The sequence below is a fragment of the Halichoerus grypus genome, chromosome 5, assembly GCF_964656455.1.
Source record: "Halichoerus grypus chromosome 5, mHalGry1.hap1.1, whole genome shotgun sequence".
In the NCBI taxonomy this organism is placed as follows: Eukaryota; Metazoa; Chordata; class Mammalia; order Carnivora; family Phocidae; genus Halichoerus; species Halichoerus grypus.
Window position 1 is genome coordinate 95,822,637 of NC_135716.1, and position 12,121 is coordinate 95,834,757.

Sequence of the window (12,121 nt, forward strand, 5' to 3'; positions counted from 1 at the left end):
GTGACCCTTAGCCCCTCATCACCTGACACACAGAAGCAGATGTTTTCTACTCTAATTGTTTTTTGATGAATCCCATTTGCTTAAGTGTTGCTTGTCACAACACAATTTCACAGATGTGGTCTCCTCTTATTGCGAGCTGGTAAGAGGGGCCTTTGGGGGAAATCTGAGGCAGATGTCAAAGTGGGGAGAATCAGAAATCTCATCCCACTGGCTTGTGATGGAGTGGGTCTCGGTCCTTCTAAACGGTCTGATGCACTGGGCCTGAAAGACCTTTCCCAGATAGTCTGAAAGAAGGTAGGGGGAGGTGTTGGAGGGGAGTCAGTATTGCAAATGTTAGAAGACAGGAACTGAGGGGGAGGGAGAGCTCAGAGGAGCTAAGCCAGGAAAAGGTGATATGGTTTGAGCATAAAGGTCAGCCTAAGAGCACAAAACACCTGGGCACTACTCCTAGCTCCAGCAACAGCTTGTCTTTAGGCAAATTATTTCCCCATTCTGAGTTTCACTTCCTCTACCACATGCCAATGGACTCACACTCAACTTGGTATCTTAGAAACTAGCATGGAGGCTGAAATGCTAGTTTAATGCACATTTAATAAGTGTTTGTGGTCATATGGAAGTTCCTCAAAGAGTTAAAAATAGAACTACCCTACAACCCAGCAATTGCCCTACTAGGTATTTACCCAAAGGATACAAAAATACAGATTCAAAGGGGTGCATGCACCCTGATGTTTATATTTATAGCAGCATAATCAACAATAGCCAAATTATGGAAAGAGCCCAAATGTCCATCACTGATGAATGGATAAAGATGATGTGGTATGTATATATATATATATATATATATATATATATATATATATATATATGTGACGAAATATTAGTCATCAGAAAGAACAAAATCTTGTCATTAGCAATGATGTAGATGGAGCTAGAGAGTATTATGCTAAGGGAAATAAGTCTGTCAGAGAAAGACAAATACCATATGATTTCACGTATATGTGGAGTTTTTTTTTTTAAAGATTTTATTTATTTATTTGACAGAGAGAGACACAGCGAGAGAGGGAACACAAGCAGGGGGAGTGGGAGAGGGAGAAGCAGGCTCCCTGTGGGGCAGGGACCCCAATTCGGGGCTCGATCCCAGGACCCTGGGATCATGACCTTAGCCAAAGGCTTAACGACTGAGCCACCCAGGCACCCCACGTGTATGTGGAATTTAAGAAACAAACCAGATGAACATAGGGGAAGGAAAAAAAAAGAGAGCAAGGGAAGCAAACCATAAGAGACTCTTAACTACAGAGAACAAACTGAGGGTTGATGGAGGGCGGTGGGTGGGGGTTAGACTAAATGGGTGATGGATATCAAGGAGGGCACTTGTGATGAACATCGGGTGTGTTCTATGTAAGTGATGAATCACTAAATTCTAGACCTGAAACCAATGTTACCATATATGTTAACTAACTAGAATTTAAATAAAAACTTGAAAAAACAAAACATGAGATATTCTGTCTCTTACACAGACTGAACACACTTGCTTTTGGTGGTTACTGCACAGGAAGGACCTGGGGACCCCATTGTGGTACTCTGAGTCACTCTGCTCTTCATAACTTTTAAATCTGCTTGAGCTCCATCCATATTCCAAAGAGCTATGGCCACCTTCACCTCCATCTTCAGCATCATTATTAATCATTTCGTCTGATGGCAAAAATGGCAAAATGAAATAAAAAATGCAGAATTTGTTGAAAAAAAGAAGTGTTTGTGGCCACTTCCAGTTGCAACTCAGTAACCCTCATGCCATAAACTAGAAGTCTAGATTAAATCTATGAAACCATGTTTTCAGATGTTAGGCAATCCATCATGCAGGACTGTGAACTCTGAGTGAGTCCAGGTGGAACGTGTTGGTTGAGCAGCTAGGAAATTAAATTGGGATCTCAGAAGATTCAATGCTTAGTAAAGGACATGTTGGCCCTTAAAGACGGCTCTAGCCCTTCCCTGACAAAGCTTAACACGAGCTGCAAAGTGCTCGAGTCAATCTGTAAGTATATGAACTGATTGTCCACATACACTAAACATTCAACAACATAAGAGTGTTCGGCATCCAATGATGATTATTAGATATGCCAAAAAACAGGAAATGTGACTCAGAACAAGGGGGAAAAATCTGTCTAGAAACAGGCCTAGAAGTGACAGAGATTAACACACTAGGGACATGCAGCAGCTATTGTAAGTACGTTCAAGGATGTAAAGGGAAACGCAAGTACAATGAAGAGAGAAACCCAATAAAAAAGGAAGCTCAAGAGCTGAAAAATGAAATACTCAAAACGAAAAATTCACTGGATGGGCATAGAAGTAGATGAGATTCTGAAGAAAAAGATAGCAGTACAACTTCAAAGCAGAGTAGTGGAAACTAAACAAAATGACAAAAAACCAGGAGCTAAATCACACAGTGCTCTGTAGGTCACTTTAAGGATTTTGGCTTCTACTCTGGGTAACCTGGACACCACTGGAGAGTTTTGATGACGGAAGTGATACCATCTGATTTGCCTTTGAATGGAATCACTCTGGCTGCTCTGTGGAGAACAGACTGCAGAGGGGAAGGCTAGACACAGGTGGCCTGTTAAGTGAATGCTAGTAATATTCTGAGCGAGAAATGATGGCGGCCTAATCCAGGTTAACAACAGGGCAATGTGAAATGGTTGAAATCTGGGATATATTTGTAGGGTTTTTTTTTTAAGTAAGCTGTACACCCATTGTGGAGCTCAAACTCATGACCCCAAGATCAAGCATCCCATGCTCTACTGACTGACCCAGCCAGGCACCCCCAGGGATATATTTTGATGGTAGAGCAGACACGATTTTTTCATGCCCTGGATTTAGAATGAAGAGTGATGTCAAGTTGTATACACTGAGCCACTGACCATTTCATAAGAGCAAGAACTATGTATCAGTTAGGACTGCATTTAGGTATGTATAACAAAAATCCCAATGACATAAACAAATGGAGGCTTATTCATTTCACATGACTGGTTAGACCAATATTGGTCCACTACTCAAGGTTACCATCGATATCTCAGGCTCTTGCTATGGAGTTCCATAACTCCATACTTCAACAGATTGTATCTTTGCCCTTGTTCTTGTGCTTCATGGTCCCAAGGTGGCTGCTGTATGGTATCAGTATTCCAGGAAAGAAGAAATGACAAAGGGACAAAAGGGACCCTGCCAGTGGAGTTTGTCCCTTTCTTACCCAAGAAAGCAAAAGCTTTCCTGGAAGCCACATCCAGCAAACTTCCCCTTATATTTCATTGGGTCATGTAGCCAACCTTTGGAGAATGAGATTCTATGTGTGGTCTAGGCAAATTGCAATTCATTCTTTATGGCCAGAGTAGGAGGTCTTCTCTCCCTAGAGTCAAAAGATTTCTGCTGGTAGCTAAACGCATGAGGTTCTGTTAGCAGAATCAAAGGGGCATACTTTATGAAGAATGTTAGATTAGTGATTGACAATTTCTACCATTGATTGATTGCTTTTTGCAATTTTGTTACAAAACAACTTTCTCCCCCCTTCCCTTGTTTGGCAGGTGTATATAATAAATATGCACTGCTACCATGTTGGCATGATGGCATAGTGATTTGGAAAGACTTCATAAGTAAGCTGCTTGAGAGAAAGACAGGAGAGACGTGAAGGGGGAAAGGGTGGGTGTGGTTGGTCTCAGATTGTTAAAAAAGAACTGGTCAGTAAGAGGAGCAATGCACCGCAGATTTGTGAAGTGTGTAGAAAAGGGAAGGCCAGTTTGGCTGTCGGTTTGTCCATCTCATTCATTGTAGGTTATCTTGAGAAACAAGGGAAGTGCAGAGTGAAGAACCAGTACAGACGTGAGGGAGGGAAATGCATGTTCTATTAAAGCTGGCAGCAGAATCCCTTCTAGAGAACTTTTGTTGTTGTTGTCAGCAAAGCACTTGCTGAAAAGTTAGGTCCCAGGATCTGGTTTAGAGAGCAACACATGACACAAAGAAAGCAAAATTGCTTTGCCAAATAAAGAAGAGTTTTGAGTTTTGGCTGGCCACACCAAAGGAGGGGTAAAGGGATCCTGGGAATCGAAGAGGGAAAGGGAAAATTGAGACGGATGGGAGAGAAAGTTCCATGACTCTGAGCCAGCAGGCATTATACCCTGTCCCCTTTTTACAGGGAAGGAGTCCTGTAGCTTTCACATGGTAGAGCCAGGGTTTAAACACAGAAATTCGAAAGCCTGAAAAAAAAAAATAACCCAAACCCAGAACCAAACAAAAGCCTGGTGCTGTCTCTGCCTGCAGCCCCGCCCCAGTCAGCATGAAGGAGCTCGGGTCTGAGCAGGAGGCAGTTGGTTGGTCATTCACAAACCCTCTGGTGTCTCCATCTATGGAAAGGCTTTGTGGTGAAGGCCCACCTCAGTCGTGAACTCTGGCGTCAGATGCTCTGGCAGGAAGCTCTACGACAACCTTGGGGCACAGGCAGTTTCCTCTGGTAGTGCTGTGGGTGATGGTTCCACCTCCTTCCCCAGAACAAACCGGCAAACAACCTTCGCCCCACCTTCCACCCGCAGGTCTCCAGCAGCCAGGCCTCTGTTGCTGGGGCAACTGATACTTTCAATTTCCTGATAAGCAGGGGACTGGCATCTGGGCCCCCACAGAATAAGTACCAATCTGAATTTGGTTTCCTTTGGGTTTTTTTTTTTTTCCTGTATATCACAAAAGAAAAAAAACGATAAAGCAAAAGCAAAACAAACAGTTTTAATTTCATAGTTCCATTCACCCTGGGAACCTGATGCTCATGGTCTCCCACATATTCACACCTTGATTGCTGCTCAGATTTCCCACCAGCGGGTACCAAGTACTGCTCCGTTCCTCTTCCTCTTGGCAGCAAGCTCACTAGTGAGCTCCATTATATACCCCACTGAAGTACACGGTGTAATATTAGCTCAGATACTCCACTTATTCAAAATATTTTCACAATTGAAGTCTCCCCTGGGCTTTGCAAAAAGCCCACAGGTTATGTTGGGTGTGAAAACTCTGAGAGCTGAGATGGTGCCTCCTTGGAGCCAAGTTCAGGTCTGTAGCACCAGGCAGCATGCCTGGGACACAGGGGACGCTCAGCAAGGGACATCTGCAGGGAGAGGTGTTGGAGTGACAGGTGAAGGGGAACTGATAAGAGGAGAAATGATGAAGTGGGCTTGGCCCTTCTCAGCTCTCAGTCAGGTCTGGTAAGGGCACCCGCCGAGGCTGAGGCTGACACTCACCCTTGAATCGGCGTCTGATTTCAAGAGTGCAAGCTCCAGAGGGCCCCGAGTTTGAGTGGCTGTACTCAGTAGAGTCCAGTTTTGGAACACTCGTCAATTTGGTACCTATAGTTAAATAGACCCATGGGCATCTATGTGAGTGTGTGTATAAGTCCGTACACACATCTATGTGCATCATCTCTTTAAGTATGACCAAGACAGGGAGCCTGGGTGGCTCAGTCATTAAGCGTCTGCCTTCGGCTGAGGTCATGATCCCAGGGTCCTGGGATTGAGCCCCGCATCGGGCTCCCTGCTCAGTGGGAAGCCTGCTTCTCCCTCTCCCACTCCCCCTGCTTGTGTTCCTTCTCTTGCTGTGTCTCTCTGTCAAATAAATAAATAAAATCTTAAAAAAAAAAAGCATGACCTAGACATAAGATGGAATGATATTCCCTGCAGGAGCAAAAGGGAAGAGAAGAGAGCAGGCTCTAAGACCCAGGTGGGGGGCCATGGTTTTGAGGGTGATGCCAGTCCTGCCCCCAGCCTCTCTACCCAACCACCTTTCTCTCTTCCCTCCAAGTCCCACCCACTGTGACTTCTCCCCTCCCTTCCCCCTTTCCTCACATGCTTGTCTTTCAAAGCCTTTCATCATTTCCTTAGCTTCCTCCACAATGGCCATGGTCACAGTTGTTCAGCACAGCTCCTTCCTGGGCTAGGCAGGGGCGGAGGAGGGGAATTGTGGGGGCATGGAGGTCATACCTTCCTGGGCTTTGTTATTAGGGTGAACGTGGACAGCTGGGTGTTGATGTCATTAATCAGTCAATGAACAAATATTTACTGATTTCCATGTCCTAGGGCTATGCTAAGTGCTCACTGCTCTCTCTGTTGTCTTTGCTTATTAAGTGAATAAAAGGGAAAAAATAGATTATTCATCAGATCCCTTCACTGGGCTGAAGACGGGCTTGGACAAAGTCATCTCGGGTTCTGATCCTGACAGTCACTAACTAGTTGTATGGTGACAAGACTTCCCCACCATCCCCCCGCCCCACACCCCTCCAGTCCAGCCCCTACCCCTGCCAGCAAGGCCAGCAACTGGCAGACTCTCATTTTCTCAAGGCGGGGATTTTCCTATCGCCGAGACCGTGCCTGCTGAGGTGCCAGCATGTGACAGGGACAGCCTGGAGCATAGGAATGCCTCAGACACAGTCCCTTCCGACTGGACATTCTATAGTTCTAGGGTGCTTCTGTCAATAAATGACCAGAATATGGTGGTGAATGAGACAACTGAGATGGAAGCGGACAAAGAGGGTGTGGAATTCAGGCAGGCGGTAGAAATATTTCACTGCAATTCAGACAAGGAGAAGAGTTTGGACTTAAATTAGTCAATTGAAATTCATGTGGAAGACATCTTGGTAAAAGTGTTATAAAGGGTTACCATTCAAAAAACCAAAACAGTGATAGAAGATGCACTATATTCTGAGAAAGGCATAGGATTGAGAAGTCTTTTGGCTCTAAGAAGGGTTCAGCTTATTAGGGTAGGGCTCATCTAGAATGATCTTGGAATTATTGTGCAAGCCTTGTTTCCCCATCCAGAGTCTCAGACCAAACCCTGACTCTGAAATGTCAGTTACTGCTGTCATGACACTGAGGTGGTTTTTCAGTTGGTCAGATGAGAAAAATATGTAGTTCTGGGAAATTGTACAAAGAAGCAGGGAGACAATAAAGAAATGAATACAGAATCAGGACCTTCATAAATTGTGTTCATTCAGGGAAAGTAATCTGTCTTTGCAGAGCTGCTTCAGTTACGCTCTGTCTGCTCACCACATTTAGCAGGCTGATATGTTTGATTTACAAGACTCGTCCACCTGCTTGGAAAGATTGTGTTTATTGGATCAGAAGTTTGGAAACATTGGAGAAAATCAGGTATTTGTCATTTCTAATTGTAGGTGGAAATGTCTAATAATCTTTGATGAATTACAAGCCCTCCCTGATCTTTGAGTCCCCTTCTTTCCTCCTACAATGAATGGTGAATGGTGGGCTCATTTCCCCAGCATTACAGAACTATATGTCTGTCTTATCTCTGGAGGTGTCATGTACGTCTCGGGACTTCCAGCAGCTGTGACACCTATAATGATGAGCCTCTGTCCCATGTAGGAAACAACAATGACAAAAAAATAAAAAATAAAAAACCCTCATATATAGTTTGGGGAATTCCTCAGTGTGGAAGGTAGGGCACTTTGGGAGCAGTGAGCAGACTGGCCTGACTGTAATCACACAGGATATCTGTTTGAGGGCATCATAGGAGACTTTGAGTACTGGACTTTCACAGAAGATTCCACAGCAACTGCTGATATACTCATCAGCAGTGCCCTCTCACCCCTTCTCCACCACCAAGAACCTGGAGATAAGGTTCTCATCTGAGTGTGAATGAAAGGAGCACTCTCCCTGCTTTGTGACTTTGGGCAAGTTTCTTAACATCTTTGAGCCTGTTTCTTCATCTATAAAGCAGGGATAGTAATACCTAGCGCAGAGGATTATTGGTAAAGCTGATTTGAAGTAATGTTTATAAAATGCTTAGCATAGTGTCTGCATATAGAAAGAGTTCAATCCATGAGAGTTGTCTGTTCCTATTAAACGAATGGCCAGGGAGAACTGGGAAATTCCTAAGCGTAATCAAGGGGTTAGGATTATAGCTCAGTTCAACAAATACGTGTTGTGCATGTGTTAATATTGTAGTCATACTGCCGGGAATTTATTCATATTTGTTCAACAAATACTACTAAGCAGTTGCTTGTAAGAAAATTGGTTCTGCCTATCGGTTACTCAGAGCCCTGAATAGTGCCAAAAAGATACTTTCCAATTCTATCCGTTCTTTTTCTTCTGAATGTATTCTGTATTTAGGAAGGTTTTTTAAAAAAGTAAGTAGACGTTGCTAAGTGAAAGAAGCCAATCTGAAAAGCCTACATACTGTATGATTCCAATTCTATGAAATTCTGGAAAAGGCAAAACTATGGAGACAATAAAAGATCAGTGGAGGCCAGGGATTTCAAGGGAGGAAAGGAGGAATGAGTAGGTAGAGCACAGGGGATTTTTAGGGCAGTGAAACCATTCCATCTGATACTGTAATGATGAATACATGTTACTATACATTTGCCAAATCCACAGAATGTATGGGACAAACAGTGAACTCCAAAGTAAACTATGGACTTCGCTTAATAATAGTGTATCGATATTGGCTTATCAATTGTAACAAATGTAACACACAAAGGCAATATATTAATAATAGGGAAAACTGTGTGAGGGTGAAGATGAGGGAATATACAGGAATTCTCTGCACTGTACTTTCCTTTCGATTTTCACATACCTGAAATTACTCTAAAAATTTGTGTATTATGTTTTTTAAGTAAATAGAAATTTCTGATTTCATTTTATCTCCCAGTCTTACCTCCTGGAGATTAGACTTTATTTCTTGGGCTGGAATGCACATTTCTCCTTCATGTCCCTAAATTGCTGCATGTTTCTCTTAATCCCAGTACCTCCTCATTAAAATATCTTTCCCATAGGAATGGAAACTCCGTAAGGGCAGGGACTATGCCTTATTCATCTTCGTGAGATCATGTCAGTTTTCTGGTCAGAGCTCCTAATGTCTCCCAATCCCAAGTGCTTTCCATGTGTTAACTCATTAAATCTTTAAAACAACCCTAGGAATTAGGTTCCATTCTTATTCCCACCAGATAGGAGAAAACTTAATCACAGAGAGGTTAAGAAACATGTCCAATTTAACAAACCTAGTAACTGGCAGAGCTGAGATACCAACCTAGGTAGTCTGATTCCAGAATTTGCAGAAAAGTACCAGAAAACCCCCAAATTTTTTAAGGAGTAGGTCACACACATTTTTTGGGTGGTGTAATCATTAGAGGGAGACTCAATTATGTCTTTTCATTTTTTAGAAACTTATTTACTTATTTTAGAGAGAGAGAACATGGGGCGGGTAGAGGGAGAGAGAGAATCTGAAGCAGACTTGCCACTGAGTGAGGAGACTGACATGGGGCTCGATGATCCCATGACCCTGAGATCATGACCTGAACTGAAATTAAGAGCTGGACACTTAACCGACTGAGCCACCCAGGCGCCCCACTCAATTATGTCTTTTTAAAAATGCAATAATAGAATGGAAGAAAAAAAGGAGAAACACCTTGCACAGAGTAGGAGTGGTATTGTCCTGCGAAAGTTTTGTTTTTTGTATATTACATGCATGTGTATTTGTGTTGGATGCCATGTAAGATGTATTTAGAAAGCTCACTGCCTTAATCTGTAAGGAGAACTATTAGCTCGGGTAACAAGAAGTGCAGAGCTGAGGCGGCGGCAGGCTCCTGCCAGCCACACCTGGTACCCGCCCCCTTGCTCTGAGAGCATGTTGGCCTCGTTCTGCGCATGTGCTGGCTTCGTCTCAGCAGCTTCTGTCATGTCCAAACGCAGTGATGTCCAGAGGCAGAAAAACACCATCCCTTCTAGAGAAACCTGTACCAGACATCCCCAGCAGATCACCCCTTGACTAGAATAGATATCCCCTTACTAGTCAGAGCTGAGTCTCATGCCCACTATAAATGAAGGTCAAGAAAGGAGACTGGGACTTCTATGATCAGATTCCGCCCACGTGATACAACTCCGGCCAAAGACTGCCAGCAAAGATAAAAGGCAGAATGGGTGTTAAGCAACCTAAGTGTTTGCCCTGAGTAGAACCCAGAAAAATAAAAACGTTTCAAGTAATTTCCTGTCTCCTTAGAGATGGAAGTTTAGGGCAGACTATCCTTTGATTCATCCATTCATTTATTCACTCAAATATTTACTGATTACCTCGTGTGCACCTGGGACACAGAGTTAAGCAAAAGAGACACGACTAATGCCTCTTTGGGAAAATTCTGGAAAAGGAGAGAGTAGTTGAATAATCTCAGAAATATATGTGTAACTACAAATTGTTATAAGTGCTTTTACAGAAACAAGGGAAATTGTGTGAATTGAGGCTGTAACAGGAAGATCTGATTTACATGGGGGAGGGTCAAGGTTTGGTCAAGGTTATGCAAAGAGAGAGCACAGACTCTTGTCTAAAAGAGAGAGATTTGAGAACTTTGGCTCCAGAAGCTCTTTGTGTAACATAAAAGGTCATCTTTGTTTCCATTATTCAGACATCCTTTACAAATCCTGGCCACCATTGCTTTTTCCTGGTGAATGTATGGGTTATTGTCCAAGTCATTTATCACAGGAGATCAGAGGCCAAAACTTCAAGATGGTTTGAAGGCTAGATAGTTGAGCTTCTGTTCACCTCAAGCTATGAAGAGGAATTGCACGGGACTATTGATAATGTTATTCTGTACCAGAGAGCCCATCCTTTGGAGTGGTTTTTGATTTTGCTCTTGTTCTGGTGTCTTTGTGCCAAAGGGCAAGATCACATCCTGTGTATGGGTCCGCATTCTCCCCTGAAGGTAATAAACATTGTCATCGTCGATAATTCTAGAACATGTGAATATGGAGGCAGGGCTGGACTCCAGAGCATTTCCACTGCAGTCAGGTCAGCTGGCCCCTGGAGCATGGGGGTGGGTGTGAGGGCAGGCAGAGAAGTATCCAGGAGAGGACCCCGCTGCAGACCCCAAGAGCAGTGATACTTCACTTTTAACTTCCCTCTTTGGCAATATCCATCTCGTATCACTAAGCCTTCAGCAAAGTCTTAACAAACCTTCTTTCCTGATCTTAGCAATCACTGTACGGAACTGGAGATAGGATCAATCTCTAGGTTGGGCAAAATGGCATGGGGAGAGCAGCAGTCTGTCTTGAGGCAAATGGGCATAACTGCAGAAGGAGAGGGTAGTAGTTTGGATCCCTATGATGATGACAAGCAGCTACCAGAATTGGTCTGTAGAGCATGTAAACACTTCTTAAGGGTTTCTCAGGAACACCTGGAAACAGGAGCCTGGTAAAAGACAGTACTTCTGCAATGAAAAGAGACAGAGTGGAGACTACGGTGATTTGGGGCATTAAAGTGATGTGTGAGGTTTGGACATTCAGATTACAGTGTATTCTTTCTAGTGCTCGCAACCCCCCTGCAAGGTGATTTTATTATCTTAGAGGAGAGTGAGGCTCAGGGGGATGCCAACCTCAGGCTACAGGGCAAGTAAGCGGCAGGTAGGGCTGAGTCCAATGTCAGTCCATTCTGCCACGTTACCTCCCCAAATAAAACTCACTTGGGAGCTTCCTTTCAAGACCGTCAAGAAAGAAAGGCTCATGTCATTTTCTTCTGCTTCCCCTCCAAACTCTGGGAGAATAACCTGTGGAATAATGTGGGGAATGGCAGTTACAGGAAGAAAAGAGGAAAGAAGCCTTTTCTCTTAGCAGAAACTGAGGTGTCTTGTTCTATCCTGTAACTTCCCACTTTCTGACCTACAAATCAATCAGCATCCATACCCATTCTCATCTCCTGTTTTCCCCTTCAAATAAAGTTCTCTTTTCCCTTTTGAAGCCAATCTTGTACCTACGCCTTCTCCCCTCCTCTCAGACCTTGATCCACCTGCCACTCTCATACTTTACATCTCGTCCCTGCTGTTCCCATCCCTAGGCTTATAAATACCTTCTAATCTGTCCCATTTTAACCCACCATTTCAAACCCATATGTCCCTCTAACCAAGCAACAATTAACTTTCCTAATGTTATCTGTACTTCCTCATTCTCAACTGGCTTATCCTCCATTTATGTCACCCTAAGGTCCTAATGAGCATTTTAAAAAATCTTTTAAAATTAAACTCATATAGGGGCACCTGGGTGGCTCAGTCGGTTGAGCAGCCAACTTTTGGTTTCGGCTCAGGTCATGATCTTGAGGTTGTGGG